Source organism: Spermophilus citellus (genome assembly GCF_964194105.1).
Source record: "Spermophilus citellus genome assembly, chromosome: 4".
Classification (NCBI taxonomy): Eukaryota; Metazoa; Chordata; class Mammalia; order Rodentia; family Sciuridae; genus Spermophilus; species Spermophilus citellus.
Genome location: NC_138185.1, coordinates 95,855,783 through 95,876,626, shown reverse-complemented (window position 1 = coordinate 95,876,626; position 20,844 = coordinate 95,855,783). Strand labels below are relative to the sequence as shown.

General features: G+C 31.5%; 1 long non-coding RNA gene across 1 annotated transcript; it reads right to left on the bottom strand.

The window, feature by feature from the left end:
* Positions 1-9,244: 9,244 nt before the first annotated feature.
* On the bottom strand, positions 9,245-19,092 carry LOC308646438. Its single transcript, XR_014021388.1, has 4 exons — positions 14,495-19,092; positions 13,896-14,005; positions 10,493-10,621; positions 9,245-9,649 (listed from the first exon to the last, which is right to left on the bottom strand). It is a non-coding gene; the product is annotated as an uncharacterized lncRNA (long non-coding RNA).
* Positions 19,093-20,844: the final 1,752 nt, after the last annotated feature.

Sequence of the window (20,844 nt, the reverse complement as noted above, 5' to 3'; positions counted from 1 at the left end):
ATACTCATATGAAGCCATATTATTATGTATGAAAGAAATGACAGGTGAGGCACAGTGGTACACACCTGCAATCCCAACAACTTGGAAGGCCTGGGTAGGAGAATCCCAAGTTCAAAATCAGCCTCAGCAACTTAGAAAGACCCTCGGCAACTTAGTGAGAAGCTCAGCAACTTAATGAGACCCTGTCTAAAAATAAAAAAATAATTAAGTTGATATCGTTCAGAGGTAAAGCACCCCTGGGTTCAACCTCCATTACTAAATATAAAAATTATATACTTCATGGGTCTCAACATCATAGAATGGTAAACAAAAGTTATGTAAAATGGTATTCATATAATAAATACATACATTGTGACACAACCGCTTATACAATAAATGATAAATAATTTAGTTTGATAAACCCAGTCACACACACAAATTGTTTGTAAGTATTAAAGAAATTAATTAATGAACACTTCCACAGGGGTGAAAACTATGAAAGCTAAAATGTACAAATATAAATCTTTCACAGGGAAAATGACCTCATTTCCTCTAAAAGCAAACCGCCATTAGAAAATATTAGAAACTAAAAGATGGACCTGGGGGTATAACTCAAGTGATTTGTCTGGCATGCCTGAGGACCAGAGTTTGTTCCCCAGCAAAACAACAAAAGCGTTGTTACAATTTCAAAGAGACACATTAACAAACACATGAAACACAATATATTTCTGAGGTGCCAATTTTAACATCAAAACTATTTTTAAAATTCCTTGCTGATTTAGCCAGGCACAGCAGTGCACACCTTGTAATCCCAATGGAACAGAAGGCTGAAGCAGAAGGATCACAAACTCAAAGCCAGCCACAACAACTTAGCAAGGCCCTAAGCAAGTCAGCAAGACCATCACTAAATAAAAATATTAAAAAAGGGCTGGACATGTGGCTGAGAAACACCCCTGAGTTCAATCCCTAATAATGCTCCCCTCAAAATTGTTAACTTAGTGACATTCAGCAAATAATATGATGATCATGTGTAAATAAGAGAACTGTGTCCAAAACTTGGGATATGAAATTCAGAAAAAGTTGCAAAATAACACCAGAAGTTAGCTGGCAATTCATCAATAAATGGGAAAAATCAAGATCATTATCAGACTCTAATGGACCACTTTAAAGAAATCCCACCAACACAAGCATATGGAAAACCGAAAATAGCATAAGATATTACACTGTACAATAAAGCCAAAAGAAATCAAGGGAAAGTATCTGTAATAATGGTAAAAAAAAGAAAGAAATCTGTACCAAGTTGATAATATACTTTGGTAACACTTACTTAAAGAGCTATCTACCTACTGAAGACTAGAAGCTTTTCCAAACAAATATAACATATTTACAAGATTATACTTTGTTATACTCTGTATAGTGTATTGATATGTACTTACATATCACATATATTTTATTACATATTCAACAGAAACATATATACAAATCTTTGAGGTAAAAATGATAAGGCTTTAGCTCACCAAAATCCATTTAATATGCTAAAATTAAAAATAGTCCAGGCGCAGTGGTGCACACTGTAATCCCAGTGACTATGGAGGCTGAGACAGGAAAAATCACGAGTTCAAAGCCAACCTTAGCAACAGTGAGGTGGTTATCAGCTCAGTGAGACACTGTCTCTAAATAAAATACAAAAATAGGGGTGGGGATGTGGCTCAGTGGCAAAGTGCCCCTGAGTTCAATACCCAGTACCAAAAAAATAGAATCAACAAAATGGCAAATATGGAAATTAAGCAGTTCGTCCTCATTGATATGAAACTTTAAAAAAATATTACACTTAGGGGCTAGAAGTACAAATCAGAGGCAGAATACTTGTCTAGCATTCTTAGCACCATAAATTTGGATCTCAGAACCCTACCTCACCCCCTCAATATATGTGTGTGTGTGTGTGTGTGTGTGTGTATTTCCTATCTAAAATGAGTATATAATAGATTAAAGACTGAGAATAAATTATGAAGCTCATTAGCAAAAATATCTGCTTAGCATTCATGAGACTGGTTTCTATTCCCAACAATAAGAAAAAAAGTGAAAAATAAAAAAAAATACATAAAGGTACTAGATTGCATCTAAATGTGCAAAAACTGAGATTTTTTTTAAAAAAATGGATTTTTCACCTTATTTGTTTATTCATATGTGGTGCTGAGGATTGAACCCAGGGCCTCATACATGCTAGGCAAGTGGTGTACCACTAAGCCATAGCCCCCAACTGAGATATTTTAATGAGGACTTTCTTCTAATCAAAATTGAAATACATTATATGTAATTTTGAACATACACACATAATGTTAATAATGACTAGGTTCTGGTTACTAGATATAGAAAAAATCATTTTTCCATTCTCATTGTCAGTGTTTATGGAATAATTAACAGTTCATCAAATAATGAAAATTGGAATTACCTACCATATGACCCAGTAACTGCACTCCTATATGTACATGTCAAAATAATTAAAACACCATTTATTTGCTATACTCCTCAAAATAATATCAACAACAGTGAAAAGTTGAAAATAAACAAGTGTCTTTCAACAAATGAATGGATAAACACAACCTGTTATACTCGTACAATGGAATATTGTTCAAGCATAAAAAGAAGTTCAAATGCTTCTTTTATTACTCAGAAGAACTTTGAAAACATCAAGTGAAATAAGTACAAAAGTTTCATACGGTGCAACTTTTAGAAAAAGCAAAATCATACAGTGGTGGGAGGAGTCATTTTGGCCGAATGGAAAGAAAAAAACTTTTGGAAATAGTAGTGATAGTTATAAAACACCAAGTACAAATAACTTGCTCAATTGTACGAATAAAATTCTGGAAAATCCAATACAAAACATATCAAAAACATAGTGTATCATGATCAAGTGGTGTTCAAATAGGGATGCAAAGTTGGCTCAACATACAGAAATCAATAAACATATTTCATCACATCAACAGACTTAAAGATAAGAACCATTTGATCATCTCAATAGAGGCAGAAAAAGCATTTGACAAAATACAGCACCCCTTCATGTTGAAAATACTAGAAAAACTAGGGATAACAGGAACATATCTCAACATTTAAAAGCTATCTACGCTAAGCCCCAGGCCAACATCATTCTAAATGGAGATAAAATGGAAAGCAGTCCCTCTAAAAACTGGAACAAGACAGAGATGCCTTCTTTCACCACTTCTATTTAACATGGTTCTTGAAAAAAAACGGCCAGAGCAATTGGACAGATGAAAGAAATTAAAGGGATACAGATAAAAAAAGAAAACTCAAATTAGTACTATTTGCCAATGATGATTCTATACAAAGACCCCAAATTTCCAGCAGAAAGCTTCTAGAACTAGTAAATGAGTTCAGCAAAGTAGCAGGATACAAAATCAACACTCATAAGTCAAAGGCATTTCTGTGTTATCAGTAACAAATCTCCTGAAAGGGAAACAAAGAAAATTACCCCATTTACAGAGCCTCAAAAAAAATTACTTGGGAATCAACCTAACTAAAGATGTGAAAGACCTCTAAAACAAAAAATTACAGAACGTTAAAGAAATAAATTTTAAAACACTCTTCTTAGAAAATAGAAAGATCTACCTTGTTCTTGGATAGGCAGACTTAATATTGTCAAAATGACCATACTACCTAAAGTATTACACAGATTTAATGCAATTCCAATCAAAATCCCAATGACATACCTCAGAGAAATGGAAAATGCAGTCATGAAATTCATTTGGAAAAATAAGAGATCCAGAATAGCTAAAGTAATCCTTAGCAAGAGAAGTGAAGCAGGTAGCATCACTATGCCAGAACTTAAAACTACACTACAGAGCAATGATAACTTAAAACTGCATGGTATTGGCACCAAAATAGATTTGTAAACTAATGGTACAGAACACAAGATACAGACACTAACTCACATAATTACAGTTATCTTACATTAGCCAAAGGTGCCAAAAACATACATTGTAGAAACAAATGATGCTGGGAAAACTAGAATTTCATATGCAACAACATGAAATTAAACCTTTATCTCTCACCATGTACAATACTCACCTGAAAGTGGAGCAAGGACCTAGGAATTAAACCAGAGATCCTGTGTCTAATAGAAGAAAAAGTAGGCCCAAACCTCCATCATATTGGATTAGGCACCTACTTTCTTAATAAGACTCCTATAACGCAAGAAGTAAAATCAAGAATTAATAAATGGGATGGATTCAAACTAAAAAGCTTCTTCTCAGCAAAAGAAACAATCAATGAAGTGAATAGAGAACCTAGAGCTTGGAAGCAACTTTTTAACACTTGCACATCAGATAGAGCACTAATCTCTAGGGTATATAAAGAATTCAAAAGGATAAACACAAAAAAAATAGAATAGACAATTTATTGATGTATATACATTCTATGTATGTATTATATGTCAAAATGCATTCTACTGTCATGTATGACTAAAAAAAATAAATAAAAGTTAAAAAAATCAATAAATGGGCCAAGGAAATGAACAGACACTTCTCAGAAGAGGATATATAATCAATCAACAAATATATGAAAATATGTTCAACATCTCTAGCAATTAGAGAAATGCAAATCAAAACTACTCTAAGATTTCATTTCACTCCAGTGAGAATGGTAGCTATTAAGAATACAAACAACAGGGATGGGGATGTGGCTCAGTGGTAGAACGCTCACTTAGCATGAGTGAGGCCTTGGGTTCGATCCTCAGCACCACATATAAATAAATTAATTAAATAAAGATACTGTGTCCAACTACAACTAAGAAATAAAGATTTAAGAAATTTTAAAAAATACAAACAACAATAAGTGTTGGTGAGGATGTGGGGAGAAAGGCACACTCATACATTGCTAGTGGGACTGCCAATTGGTATAAGCAATATGGAAACCGTATGGAGATTCCTTGGAAAACTGGAAATGGATCCACATTTTGACCCAGTTATCCTACCCTCTATACCCAAAGGACCTAAAAACAACATGCTACAGGGACACAGCTACATCAATGTTTACTGCAGCACAATTCACAATAGCTAAACTGTGAAACCAACCTAGTTGCCCTTCAGTAGATGAATGGACACAGAAAATATGGTATATATATACACAATGGAATAAAAGAGCAATAAAAGAGAATAAAATCACAGCATCTGCCGGTAAATGGATGGCAATGGAGAATATAATGCTAAGTGAAGTTAGCCAAATCCAAAAACCCAATATTGAATGTTTTCTTTGATATAAGGAGCCTGATTCATAGTAGGGTTGGGAGGAGGAACAAGTAAACATTAAAGGAACTCTAGATAGGGCAAAGGAGTGACAGGGGAAGGGAGGGGGTATGGGGGTAGGAAAGTTGGTGGAATGAGATGGACATCATTACCCTAAGTAATGAAGACACAAATGAAGACATAAATGGTGCGAATATACTTTGTATACAACTAGAGATATGAAAAATTGTGCTCTATATGTGTAATACAAACTGTAATGCATTCTGCTGCCATACTTAACAAATTAGAATCAAAAATTTAAAAACATTAGTTAATTTGCTAATATTGCAAATACTATGTAGTGGTTATTTATCATAACAAAGTAGTTTACTAGAACAAAAATTGTGGAGGAGAGAAATGACGATATATATACAGATAATGTCTGTCCATACCATTTCTTAGAAGGGCTTATACAGAACAGTAACAAAATAGAAATGAACATTCTTAGCACTCATATCTTGATTCCTACATGTCATATCCCATAATGAACCAGACATCCAAGGAAAAATAGCTTGCATCAGCAGGTAAGAAAAAAACCTGAAACTTCATATTGTTGTGCACAGAAAATTTTAAATGAATATTAATAAGAAAGACTAAGGTCTAGATAAAAAATAAGAACTTATAAGAATACTAAATGAGGCTGGGTTTGTGGCTCAGCAATAGAGCACCCACCTAGCATATGTTAGGCACTGGATTTGATCCTCAGTACCACACAAAATAAATAAATAAAATAAAGGTATATACACACACACACACACACACACACACAAATGACCAAATTTGGGACAATATCAGTAAATATAAAAATCACATTGATTAGTTTCATCCATAGAATAAAGCAAATTTCCATACTGACATAAATAAGTGGAAGATAAAATATAAAATTCCAATTGCAACTGGACTTGGTGGCACTAAGGAGAAATTGATTTTGGAGTAGCATTGACTCCCACCCACAGTTTTTTATTATAGTAAAATACACTTAACTTAATCTTCACTATTTTAATTATTTCTTAACTATAAAGATCAAATGTATTAATTACATTTGCCTATGATCACAGATATTTGAAAAGGTGTAGAGAGATGATTGAAAGTTTTGAAGCCTGGTTGTATCCTGGTGTTGTATGTATTAAAAAGAATAAAGTTTGAAGCCCAGCTTAGGCAATTTAGAGATCTTGTCTCAAAAATCAAATAAAAATTCAAAAAGGGCACCAGGGAAACAGCATAGTGTTAGAGCAATTGCCTAACATGGGCAAGGCCCTCTGCTTAATCCCCAGTACCTAAGAACAAATAAACAAAAAAACAAACAAAAAAAAAAACAATAAAACACAGAACAAATGTTTGTTTTTTTTTAAATTACATCTATCACTTAATAACAGTTGCAAGCAAGAAACACCAATGTATAATTAATTTAGAAGATAAAATGTGAAGAATATTTGTAGTATCATCTTTAAAAGGTATTAATTATAAGACAAATAAGCAAAATAACATCACTAGCAACAAGATCAACAATGTATGCCCCTTTGGCAATGAAATGATAGAAGCATAAAATCATTTTCATAGCATCTGTTCCAAAAACTAATAAAATCAATCACAAAGATTAGACAAAAACAAAAAAGGGGCAGTAATGGGCAGAAATTCTTTAATAAAGATCATTAAAATAAAAAAAAATGGAGAAATGCCCAAAAAAAGGCACAGGACAACTTTATATAATGTAGAAACAAACTTTCAATCACAGACCCATAAAATTTCATTGACACTAACAACACAAATATCAATAAGGTATGTGGATCAGTTAAAATGATATATAAATGACAATATCCTGGTTTAGAGAACTAAAAAATATAAGAAAGGTAGGGAAAAATATAAAATTACTATGTACTGCGCTACATTAACATATTTTAAATCCAACAATTATTTCAATTTAAAAACCTTTTACACAAGTTATACAAGTATTTAACTCTTTCCGATCTGAAATTGGTCTCAAAGAGCCATTAAAATAATATAATGCTCTGGAAAAAAAAAAACTTCTTGCATGCAAATATTATTTCACAAATTCCATATAAAATTTTAACATGAAGGGAAGTATATATTTTATAATAAATTTATTTTATTCTCAAGGTAAAAGAATGTTCAACTAATCAATAATTTAAAGGGCAAGTATCAATAGCTGTACCATAAAATAATTAAATCTTCACTAAATTTTATAAAAACTCACTAGAAGTTATATAAAATGACCAGAAAAAACCTAAACAACCTCAAACCAATAAAATTCATATTAATGGCCAAATAATCAATGGTATATTCTAGTTTTACATACACTAGAATAATTTCCCAGAATATTTAATTAAGAGTAATAAAAATGATAATACTAAAATAAAATGATAAAAATTATAACCAAAGATATGAAAAATTGTGCTGTATACATGTAATACGAATTGTAATTCATTCCACTGTCATTTATTTTTTTAATTTTTAAAAACTGAAAATACTATTATAAAAGGATACAAAATGATTTATCAATAATAAATTGGAAAATTGTTCCCAATCACTACAGTTAACAAAAGTTATGAAATATTGTAGGAATGAAAAAAAATGTTCAACTGTACTGGCAGTATCCCAATACAATAATCTGATTAGAAACAGACATACATACCTTGAAGTTGGATAGGAAGACTCAATTTTAAAGTGATCTATTCTCTAATTAATCTATTAAATTTGGTGCAAATTAAATTAAAACTGCATTTTTTCCAATGTGTAAAATAATTGTAAGCATCAACTGAGAAAAAAATGCAATTATAAACACGGAAAATTCTAAAAAAGAAGAGAAATGAGAACTGAACGGAACAAATGAGACTGTACAAATCATTAGTAAATGAACTGTCAATAGAAGGTGTGGCAAACAAATGAAGCCAAATACAGCTAATTTTATGTAGTAATTTTCTATGATTATGATAGAACTAAAAAGAAGTAACAGTAAAAGTCAAGGCAAGAAATTTGAATACTTATTATGCTAACAACATAGCAGTGATTAGTAGACCAAGAAATCAACTGACAAAAATATTTGATGGAAAAATAGGAAGACAATGCAAATAAATGTATGCTACTAATATAAACATGTTTGTGAAGAAAAACACAAAACACAGAGGCAATAAAGCAGGATTATATTTCAACACATAATTTGTATACAACCAAAAAATAAAATTATAGCACAGTAAAGAAAATGGAAAAACACACATACGCGTATATATTATATATACATATTTCATTTACAATATATGACATAATGTTAACATAAGTATAAATGAATTCTTAGTAATCAGTAACAAAAAGACTTATTATAGGGAAGTGAAAATAAAGGAACAAGAATTTGAAATAATACAAATGAATACTAATATAATATGAAGATGATCTAGTTTAACAGAAAAAGAAGGGACTTTCTTTTTAATATACATTATCAATGATCAAGAAAATACGGATACCTAATGTTTACACAGTATTAGAAAATGGGGAATGCTGATTAAACAATGGAAGAACTTACTCCAATTAGGAGGAAATTTACTCAATTGTAGATTTTGGAAATACTTTTCCCCGGCAATTCCAATCCACAGAAAATATTCCAAAGTAGCTGAAAAATTCAAATTTATACATAAGGATGTTTACCAAATCGAGAATACGTAGCTAAGATCAACCCATGAAAAAAATACAAATTGTATCAATTTAATAGCAAACAGCATTAGAGTATGAATTAGAAGGAGAAAAAAGTTTAATAAACAAAAATATTAGCTTAGCATGGTGGCACATGCCTACAATCCCAGAGAATTGAAGACTGAGGCAGTAGGATTGCCAAGTTCAAAGTCAGCCTCAGAAATACCTTCTGCAACTAAACAAGACACTGTCTCAAAATTAAAAGGACTGGGGATGAAGCCTAGTGGTAAAGCACCAAGGGATCATTTCTCAGTACCAAAAAAAAAAAAAAAAAAAAAAAACCTGCTTCTCAAGATTCTGCATTCTTTAATATTTTAATGTTATGTTCAAATTTATCCTGTCATAAGTGATAATTATAAATGCATGCACTTTATACTTATGGAAAACTTCTCTGGACACAAATGTTTCTTCCATTGCACTTCCTGAGATAAAGTCCAACAGCAACAATAAAGACAATTAATACAACTAAGTATTAGAATTTTCTGGGCTATATTTTAGGTCTCTTTTCAAAAACAAGCTTTATGAGTTCAGTTCTTCTGATGAGCAAGGAGTGTCCATTGCAACACACATTAAGTATAAAGTCTTCATTCATTATGCAGAACATATTTTAGTTTTGAGGAAGAAGGTGGTAAAAACAATGGCATGCATTTCTTTCCAGTAATTCCCTGAAAGGACAAATAGAAAAATGGGAAAAGTTTAGGAGCAAACTTAGTATCATCAGCAAGGACTATAAAGTGCAACATTCATTCTATTATCAAAAATTCCTACTGGAATTTATAACAATAAGGAGATTAGATATTAGCCTTCTTTTTGTAACTTATTAATATTAACTGATCCTCTGCATATGATATGATGCTCACACTGTCTATTTAGCTGCTATATCTCAATGTTATCATTTATATACAGAATATTATAAAGAAAAGGTACATGGTCTATACATGTGTTTATACACACACAAAAAAAACAATGTCTAATCAAATATCAGGAAAAAATAACAATACGAAAAATAAAGAGGATGCCGGACACAGTGGCAAATGCCTATAATCCCAGTGGCTCAGGAAGCTGAGACAGGAGGATCACCAGTTCAAAGCCAGCTTCAACAAAAAGTGAGGCACTAAGCAACTCAGTGAGACCTTGTCCCAAATAAAATACAAAATAGGGCTGGTGATGTGGCTCAGTGGTTGAGTGCCTCTGAATTCAATCCCTGATTCCCATCCCCCCCAAAAATATTTCTGTTAAAAAAAATTAGAGAGAGGCTTTGATGGAGCTATAAAGAGAACATAACATAAAAATCATGTGGACGTTGTTAAAAAAGTGTTGACCCACAACACAATAGTTGTCACCGTATAAAACTGTTTCAGGATATTCAACCTCAACACATGCTACTGCAAACTAGTAACATCAAAGAGCCATTAAACTTAGGAAAAACAGGCTATATAAATAAACTTATATCACTAAAGCACCCCATTCCCCATCAAATGGGCAGTCAGTGGCCCTTATAGTCATACCGCCAAGTGAGAGATAGGAGTGAAGAACACATGAATTAAATTACTCCAACAGATCTTTCATTGCTAGTACATATCATTCACAGGATTAAAACCAAGGATGACAGAAGTATTCTTTCTTGAAACTATCATCTGTTAACAAGAAAAACAAAACAATTTAAGCATATCACTCTGAAGAACTGCTAAGGTAGAAAGGTAAGTGGATATTCATGTTTAATATTTTTAGAAATGTCAGTTAACAGTTACAAGTACTGTCTTGTTAATCAACCCTGCAGCTGAGTTAACTTTAACATAAGTCATGATTCACTACTTCAGTTAGCAATTATGGTGGTTTCCATAAAATTATCTTTTTGTCATAGTACTGTTATTTGCAAAAGCAAATATATTATCAATTTCTTTTTGTTGTTGTTGTTTTTGTTTTGTTTAAATTTTTGTTTTGGAGTAGCAGGGATTGAACTCCGGAGCACTCAACCACTGAGCCACACCTCTAGCCCTATTTTGTATTTTATGGAGACAGGTCTCACTGAGTTGCTTAGTGCCTCACTGAATTGCTGAGAATGGCTTTGAACTCAGGATCCTCCTGCCTCCACCTCCCAAGCCACTGGGATTATAGGCATGAGCTACCATGCCCAGCTCAATTTCTTAATTAAACATTTGGTCACTTACTTTATTGAATTAGTTATGTTGTCATGGTTGCTAATAAGTAAGTAAAATAAACAAATGGCACACTGTGTGCACACACATAACACCTTTACTACCTTTTGATCAACTAATTCAGGGGCTGGTGAAGCAATCAGAGGCAGATTGTTTTCCTAAAATACATAAAGCCCTGAGTTCTATCCCCCCAAACTGCAAAAAATAAAAAAGACAAATCTATTTACCAATCAAAATCCCAATGGCATTCCTTATAGAAATAGAAAAAGCAATCATGAAATTCATCTGGAAAAATAAGAGACCCAGAGTAGCCAAAGCAATCCTTAGCAAGAAGAATGAAGCAGGTGGCATTACTATTCCAGACCTAAAACTATACTACAGAGTAATAGTAACTAAAATAGCATAGTACTGGCACCAAAATAGACTTGTAGACAAATGGTACAGAACAGAGGACACAGAGACTAACCTATATAATTACAATTATTTTATATTAGACAAAGGTGCCAAAAATGTACATTGGAGTAAAGATAGCCTCTTCAGCAAATCTTGCTGAGAAAACTGAAGTCCACATTTAACAAAATGAAATTAAACCTCTATTTCTCACCATGCACAAACTCAACTCAAAGTGGATCAAGGACATAGGAATTAAACCAGAGACCTTGAACCTACTGGAAGAAAAAAGTAGGCCCAAATCTCATCATCATGTCAGATTAGGCCCCACTTTCTTAATAAAACTCCTGTAGTGCAAGAATTAAACCCAAGAATTAACAAATGGAATGGATTCAAACTAAAAAATTTCTTGTCAGCAAAAGGAACAATCAGTGGGGTGAACAGAGAGCCTACAGAATGGGAGCAAATCTTTACCACTTGCACATCAGATAGATTACTAATCTCCAGGATATATAAAGAAATCAAAAGCCTTAACACCCAAAACACAAATAACCCAATCAATAAATGGGCCAAGGAAATGAACAGACATTTCTTAGAAGAAGATATACAATTAATCAACAAATATATGAAAAATGTTCAAAATCTCTAGCAATTAGAGAAATGTGAATCAAAACTACTCTGAAATTTCATCTCACTCCAGTGAGAATGGTAGCTATTGTAGCTCAGCGGTAGAGTACTAACTAGCCCAGCGCATGTGAGGTATTGGGTTCTGATCCTCAGCACCACATAAAAAATAATAAAATGTATTTTTAAAAAAGAAAAAAAAACTAGAAATAGAACTACCATATGACTCAACTAACTCACCCCTTGGTATTTATCCTAAAGAACTAAAATCAGCATACTAAAACAATATAGCCACTTCAATGTTTACAGCAGCATAATTCACAATAGCTAAATTTTGGAATCAGCCCAGATATCCATCAGGAGATAAACAGATCAGGAAAATGGCGTGTACACACACATAATGGAATTATACACACATATATATATATAAAATTGAATTTTACTGAGTCATAAAGAAGAATAAAATAATGGCATTTGACAGTAAATAGAGGGAAATGGAGAACGTAAGTGAAAAAAGCCAGACTCAGAGAAAAATCAAGGGTCAAAAGTCTTCTCTCATATGTGAAAGCTATAGCAAAATAAGGAAAAGATGGTGAAGAGTGGGGTAAGGGAGGATTGGATATCATATAGGGAAGATAAGTAGAGTAGAGGAAGGAGAATTAGGAGGAGAGAGGAAGGGAGTGAAAGGGGGAGAATGGGGATTTAAATCAAATCAAATTCCATGCATGTATGATTTTGTCAAAATGCACCTGACTACTATGTATAATTATAATGTTTTAATTTTTTAAAAATCCTGTTCTAAGATCATTAAGTTATTCTCTTATGTTTTCTTCTAAATGATTTGTTGCTTTCCTTATGTTTTTAAAGATGTCTGAGTTGGAAGTTGTAAAAATCACTGACTATCAAAATTAAAGAGCTATTTATGAAAAAAAAAGAATGGTAGCTATTAAGAATGCAAACAACAATAAGTGTTGGTGAGGATGTGGGGAGAAAAGTGCACTCATACATTGCTGGTGGGACTGCAAATTGGTGCAGCCAATCCGGAAAGCAGTATGAATATTCCTTGGAAAACTGGGAATGGAACCACCATTTGACTCAGCTATCCCACTTCTCTCGGTTTATACCCAAAGGACTCAGCCATACCAATGTTTAAAGCTGCACAATTCACAATAGCTAAATTAGGGATCCAACCTAGATGCCCTTCAGTAGATAAATGGATAGGGAAACTTTGGCATATATACACAATGGAACATTACTCAGCATTTAAAGAGAATAAAATTCATGGCATTTGCAGGTAAAATGATGAAGTTGGAGAATATAATGCTAAGTGAAGCAAGCCAATCCCCCCAAAACAAAGGCTGAATATTTTCTTTGATATGAAGATGTAGATGCATAATAGCAACTGAGGGTAGTGGGGAGCATGGGAGGAATGGAGGGATAGGGCAATGGGGAAGGAGGGGGAAAGGAGGGGGAAAGGGGTAGGAAAGATGGGGGAATGAGATGGACATCATTACCCTAAGTACTTGTATAAGACATGAATGGTGTGAAAATACTTTGTGTACACCCAGTTTCTTGAAAAATTGTGCTCTATATTTATAATATGAAATGAATTGCATTCTGTCATCATGTGTAACAAATCAGAATGAAAAAAAAATTCCACAGGATAGTGTGTATATCAGAACTAGTTTCCTGAGCTTAGTTAATGTCTCGTCTGAAAATGGCACCAGAATCTTCTTACCTATGCTTTGCAGTTAAGATGTAAAAATTAAGGACTCCAAAGGAAGATACTCCTGATGATTTCATCACCTGTACTCAAGTTACCTTCAATATATCTCTCATTGTGAATACCTGAAAAATGTAACATCCAATGAGCAATGGATAGATATGAACCAAGCATAAGAACATACAAATCAGGATAACATCATGTTGATCAGGCATATTCAATTAGCAATCACAATTGCAAAAACCACTTTCTATTTTAGCCAACATGGTTAGCACAAATGCCAAAAATATTCAAATATTTCCCCTGCTAATTTTGTGTGATCTATAAAATACTAAAATTTTATTTGAAATCTTTCAGCACAATGAACCAAAGGAAAAAACAAGCAAACAAACAATCCATTCTTCATTCAAATCAAAATTAAATAAGGAGGCTAGAAACAAGGTTCAGTGGTAAAGCATGTGGTTACATGCTTTTACATCAAATGCAACATCTCTACAATATCTCTAATTAGTCCCCATAAATATGATCTTGTTATTAAAATTTACTCACTTTATAGAATTTTAGTTCTATTTTTTACTCATTTGTTAATCAAAATACAACTGCTTGGCACCTACCTATAATTCCATCTTCTTCCTTCTTTTCTTGGATAATCCAATACTATTTATTCTCTTAAATTGCATACTCTTCATAAAATCATTGAAAAAAAATCATTCACAAAGGCCTCTGGGAAGACAAAGCTGGATATGACAACCAAATGCTCCAACGATGGTGAGTTGCAAGAATGAAAATAAGCACAAACTGTCTCCTTAACACTTCTTTCTTGTTTAGTTGTTCATATTTTAATACCTTTATAAAAACTAAAAGAAGATAAAAGAAACACTCCTTCTATTCTCATCTCTCTATAGAAGACTGGTAAGTTTTTACCTTAGTCTTCCAGACAACTTTTCTATTTCCATTAGACATATTCATTTTAGATTTTTTTCACATAGCAATTTACAAATGTGGATGGATCTTTTGAATTTTAACTCATATATAAAAATGCCAACAGAATTATAAAATAACATTTTAACAATAGGAAATATTACCTCACTATAAAAATCTCACTTCCAAAATGTTATAAATATTTTATAGTTAACCATTAATACTTCAGCTAGGCATAAGCATTCAAATCTATAGCAAACAATCATTCAATATCTGTTCAACTCAAAATACTTCAAAACCTACATCAATATTGAAATATTTCTGTGCAAAAGTTACATTGATGTTGAGTAAGCTATAATAAATACAATCTTTCTTTCACTGGTTGATATTTCAGTTTTTTACATTATGTTTTTAAAGTAAACACATAATACTTTCTTCCTAGCAAATGTTTAAGTATTCCAACATTTGGAATTGGCTATTCCAATAGCCAATTATTACATTTAAAATATTTTATACCCACAGAATTTGATGATCTATACCAAATTCTATTCAAAAAATGAGGATTTATACTTTGATCAACACCAGAATTTTTATTTAAAAAAATCCTTCTTTATGTAACAGGTAACACATGACTTGTCATTGATTATCACATACATGAATTATATATAGGTCACAAGAAAATTTCAAAAATAATATCAGAAAAACCAAACTATTCATAATTATTGTTGTTTTGTTCTCACAGGGATATACAAACATGGAAACAGATTTGGAATTCAAAGTAATAGAGCTTAGTATTACTATAAAATTATAGTTAGAAATAATAATAAATTGGATTCTAGAAATATGTTCAAGCTTAAAAAATAAAAGTTTCATCATTTGTAAAATAAAAAGGCCTGGGGATATAATGTAGTGGCAGAGCACAAGCCTATATCATTCATGAGTCTCTGGGAACAATCCCAAGCAAAAATATAAAAATTAAAGTAAAATAAAATATAAATCATTAAACAAACAAATGAGAAAAGCTGGAATGAGCAATATCCCAACTATTTAACTAAAACATGATTTTAAATGCATGTACATGCAAGTAAATTCGCAGAGAATAAATATAGCCAGGTAACAATAATTGTACCAATCTTTTTAATTCTCTCTTTTTTAAAATGGGAATTTCCTTCTCATATCTTCTACTTGGTACCTGAGGTCAAACTGTATGCCAGGGTAATTGTTTAAATACATAATGCACACAAACAGCAATGATCCTGATCAGTGAGGAGATGCAGACACAATTTACCTATTGCTCTCTCACAAAACAGCAAAACGTTTGTCTTTATATGAATTAACCAATGGACTGTAAAAGCATTTACAGCAATCAATTTAACTATGGAGTTTTACAATGAAATATTTACAAATTTATACTTTCTTGAGACCCAGAGCACCTGGCAAAACTAGTTATTTTCAAATGACAAGGGTAACTGGTATTTACAAAGTTGTCTTGAATTTTGTCATGCAGTCCAAGAACATACAATACTACATTAGGTCGAAGAGGTAGAAGGAAATTTTTCTTATAAAAGGCATTTTCTACAATGATTATAAAAAATAATATTAAAATGTAGCAATACAACTACAAACTTATGAAGTTTTAAGTATATAATACAAGCAAATAACTATGGTTAAAATGTATTTTTTTTCTTTTGATGGAAACTCAAAAGCTTAAAATACACATATTTTAACCTTTTCCTTCCCATAACTCAATAAACAGATATTTAATAAAACCCACAACTTTGTGTATTTCATTGGCAAAAAATTTCAAAGAACAATCAAATCATGAAATTTTACAATGACTTATTTACAAAATTATACTTTGTGAGACTCTATACATCTAGAAGGACAACTAGATGTTGAAAATTAAAATTTTGGCTTTACCATTATTTACAAAGTTGTCTTGAATATTGTCATGCGACCAAGGGAACACATACAGAACATTGTATAGTTCCAAGAGGTAGTACAAACTCTCTTTAATCATTTATATCTTGAATGTTGACAGCAAAGGGGAAAAAAAGATATAAGGAAGCTTGGAACATCCAGAAAAGACGACTGGATTTAACTGTTATTTCATTTGAGTATTTTTAAATATGCAATTCATACATGGCAAACTGTAGACTTCCATGGAAATGGAGTTAATTGCATAGTGTCTTCTTATTTTCTTATTTTCTCCTTCTAACATTTATATTAATATATGATAAATTTTTCTAGTTCTAAGAGCTACTTATGAATAACCAATTTAACTGCCACATTAACCAAAAATGACCATAGCACTACTAATTTTGTGGATTTACAAAATTTATACTTGTGAGACGCTAGAAATACATGTTTGAAATAAAAAATTATTTCCCCATTATTTATAAAGTTGTGTTTTTTGCCATGTAGTAAAAAAAAGAACCACATAATTTAGAAATTCTATAAAACATGTAAGAAGAAAGAATTGCATCGTGAACGTAAGTTTAGCAAAATAAGATATGTCTACCTATCTATTACATAGACACATTGTATTTACATTAAATGGATACCCTGGAATGATAATCTAATTTTACTTGTAAATGTGGTAAAATACCACTATCTTCTCTAACATGACAGTATATATACTAATAACATGCAAGCACAGAAGCTTTTGTCAATGTAATATACAAGTAATTTGTACAATCACAGAAATATATTCACGTTTTTCCAAAAGGTAAAAATAATACTTTACCATTAAAAGAAAAATATTTCTTCTTTTTCTAATTCTCATCAACTCACATGCATCTAAAAATGCTGAAATATTATAAAGCAACTATTACAGATATTTAATAAACCCCCAAAAGCTAACCACCTAATGCTGTTAAAGTCATTTATAATTATTTATATTTCAACTAATTTAACAGTTTAACAAAGTAATGGTTGCAATATATAAATGTTCACCATCTCTACCAAAACAAAAACAGAAGTAAGCAAAAGGATTGTACATGTACATGAAACTGTGATCATAAAAAAATCCATCCTTTCCACATACCTTCCAACAATAAATTTTAATATGTACAAAAGTACATGGCTGTATTAATTTAAAAAGGTTATTTTCCAAAATGTATATGCACCAGCAATGCCATTCTGGGGGAAAATGTTCAAAACATATAAATGTATACTTTTTGTATATACTCACACATCCACATACTACACATTCATGCATCCACACACATGAACACACAGATGTGATGCTGACATTTAGTTAATTCTAGCTCAACACAGAGTGTGTTCATGCCTCCTCACAGACAAAAAAAAGGCAAAAAAAGTTAAGAGCAAAGGTAATGAATCATTTTACAAAATGACTCTAATCACAAATAATGATTAATAACACAGAAATATGGATTGATTAATTGCAAGAAGGATTTCAGAAGTCATACATTTCCTGAAACATGTTTTAAAACGTACTAACTATATATACATATCTGTGTAAAAATCCTTCTAAATAGAGGCTTGGGTTTTTGCATTTTGTTAATTGCATTTCAATTAACAAAAAAACACTTTCTGTCCTATATTTTATTTTTTTATTTATCCTATTTATTTTATGCAAAATATATTCACAAAATGTGACAGAAAATTCTCCACATCTACAAATGTAAACAACATGTGAACATACACATAACAACTGAAAACAAAAAAAAAATGTAAACCCAAACTTGCATATATACCATGTATATATGATATGAATATACGTGTATATCACTCATGTCCATATAGGTAGATATATAGTTATATATGCTACATATATTATAAGAACATTTCCTATCATATACCAAAATCTAAAAATTGAGGGCAGTGATCCAATGACTCTTTCAATCTTTTCACATGGAAGTCATATAAAAACCATCTCTGAACATAGGGCCAGCTGCTAAAACTCCATCCTTATATATTAAGTCCATATCTTAAATTTGCTAAATTTAAAGTAGTTTAGCAATCCCTCTAAGCAATAAACAGAATCATAATCATTCCTCAAATGCAAAATATCAGACATTTTTCTTATTAGAAATATTCCCTAACAGTTTTGTGTGGCATACACATACCTCTGTCATACAAAGCCCACCTGGTTGTCAATGTTAGTGTTCATAAAGGTTGATCTCTTCTGCAACTTCATCATGAAAAGGAAAGCTCATATCATAGACATTTAACAGTGAGACATTTGCAAAACATAGATATACCCATGAGTTCCACACATATAGCAGCCTTAACAAAATTCCAGGGGCTGGATTTGTAGCTCATGGGACAGCTGCCTCATATGTGTGAGGCACTGGGTTTGATCCCCAGCACTACATATAAATAAGGAAATAAAATAAAGGTCCATCAACAACTAATAAATAAATAAATAAATAAGCAGATAAATGGAGTTCTGCATTTAACAGTTCTGTGCATGTAGTATTCCTGGAAAAAGAATACTAAAGTCTAATACCAAAGTTTAATCAAAGGAATTCAATTTACATCATTCAAAGGTAGTCTTTTCTTCAGTCATCTTTCTATATAGTTCAAAGTCATGGCTAACAATCTCTATATTTAATCAAGAAAATGTCAGAAAACAGTTACATTGAGACGCTGCATAGAGTGAATTCTCAAATGTACTTTAAAAAATGCTTCTTCTAATTAATATATAAAGCATTTTTAATATCTCCTTCTGAAAAAAATGAACATATAATTTATTCCATACTAAAACATTTAAGACTATATTTACCAAATGTGTTTTTGGAAATTTCCCCTAGGAAAACAGCTGTTTTATCAAAGAAACCATTTTTAAAACATCCTAATAAACTCATTAAAAATCAATGTGCTTGTGTTTCTCTAATTAGATTTCATGAAAGATTAAAACAATACAAATAAAAAGAATGAAAAGTAATACATGATTAATTTCATTCTGACTCTTGGTAGAATACAAGAAACTCATACACATTAGTCATTCAATTATCATATCTGCACTGAAATACTATTATGCCACCACAATTCTCCCAAGTATTTCCCTAGACTCACAAGCTTATTATTTCCTAAAAAAATAATAAAATTTGAAGATTTAGAAATGTTTTACAATACTAACAAGAGGGAAAAAAGAATATATTTGCTGTATATGCTTGCAAGTATTACATATGTAAGGTTTTAATTGCAAAGATCATTGTAAGGAAAAACAAATACTTTTGGCTTTTTTGTTTGCCTAAGGTGTAGAAGAATACAATTAAAGGTATGCAACAAATTTTATGAACCCAGGAGAATAAATAGACCAAATTTTGTTTTGTGCATGTACAGCATAATCGATCCCCTCATTATAGTTATCATGCACCAATAAAAAATTATAAAATATCTTTTGCCCAGTGCCTAACAATGGGAAGTTTCCATTTTATTGTTGTATAATATGCTCTAAATATTTTCAACTGATGTCATTTGTGTCTTCTCTAACACTTTTAAAAGTGCCAACTTCAGATTTATAAAAAAAAAAAAAAAAGAATGAGTTCCATCATGTCTTCACAACTGCCACACCAGAAAGATATATTGAAGAACCTCTGGAAGCAAGGGAATTGGGTAAAAAAAAGTAAATTGGTTTAGATGACAAAGCCTTCAGCCTTCAGCTATAGAAGTAGTACCAGAACAGTCATATAATGGAGCATGAACAGTATCTGCAATGCATAAAATTTCTAAGGAAATCCTTATTTGTTTCCATCTCTTTGCCTCAGCTCTTCAGAATTAACAGTGAAATAGAATAAACTCATTTTAAGAAATGTGTATTAATAAATCGATAATGACATTATCCTCAAATTTTTTCCCATTTTAGGAATAAATTATTAATTTATTTATACTAAAATGTAATTATGTTCATATTATATAGTTTTCAGGTCACAGAATTACATATGCATTTTCATTAATTTTTATATGGTCAATTAATTATTCTTACCCACTAACACATAAACTCTGTCATATGCTTTCCAATAGCAACGCCCCCTTGATATATCTAATTAAGATCTTTCACAATGGAAAA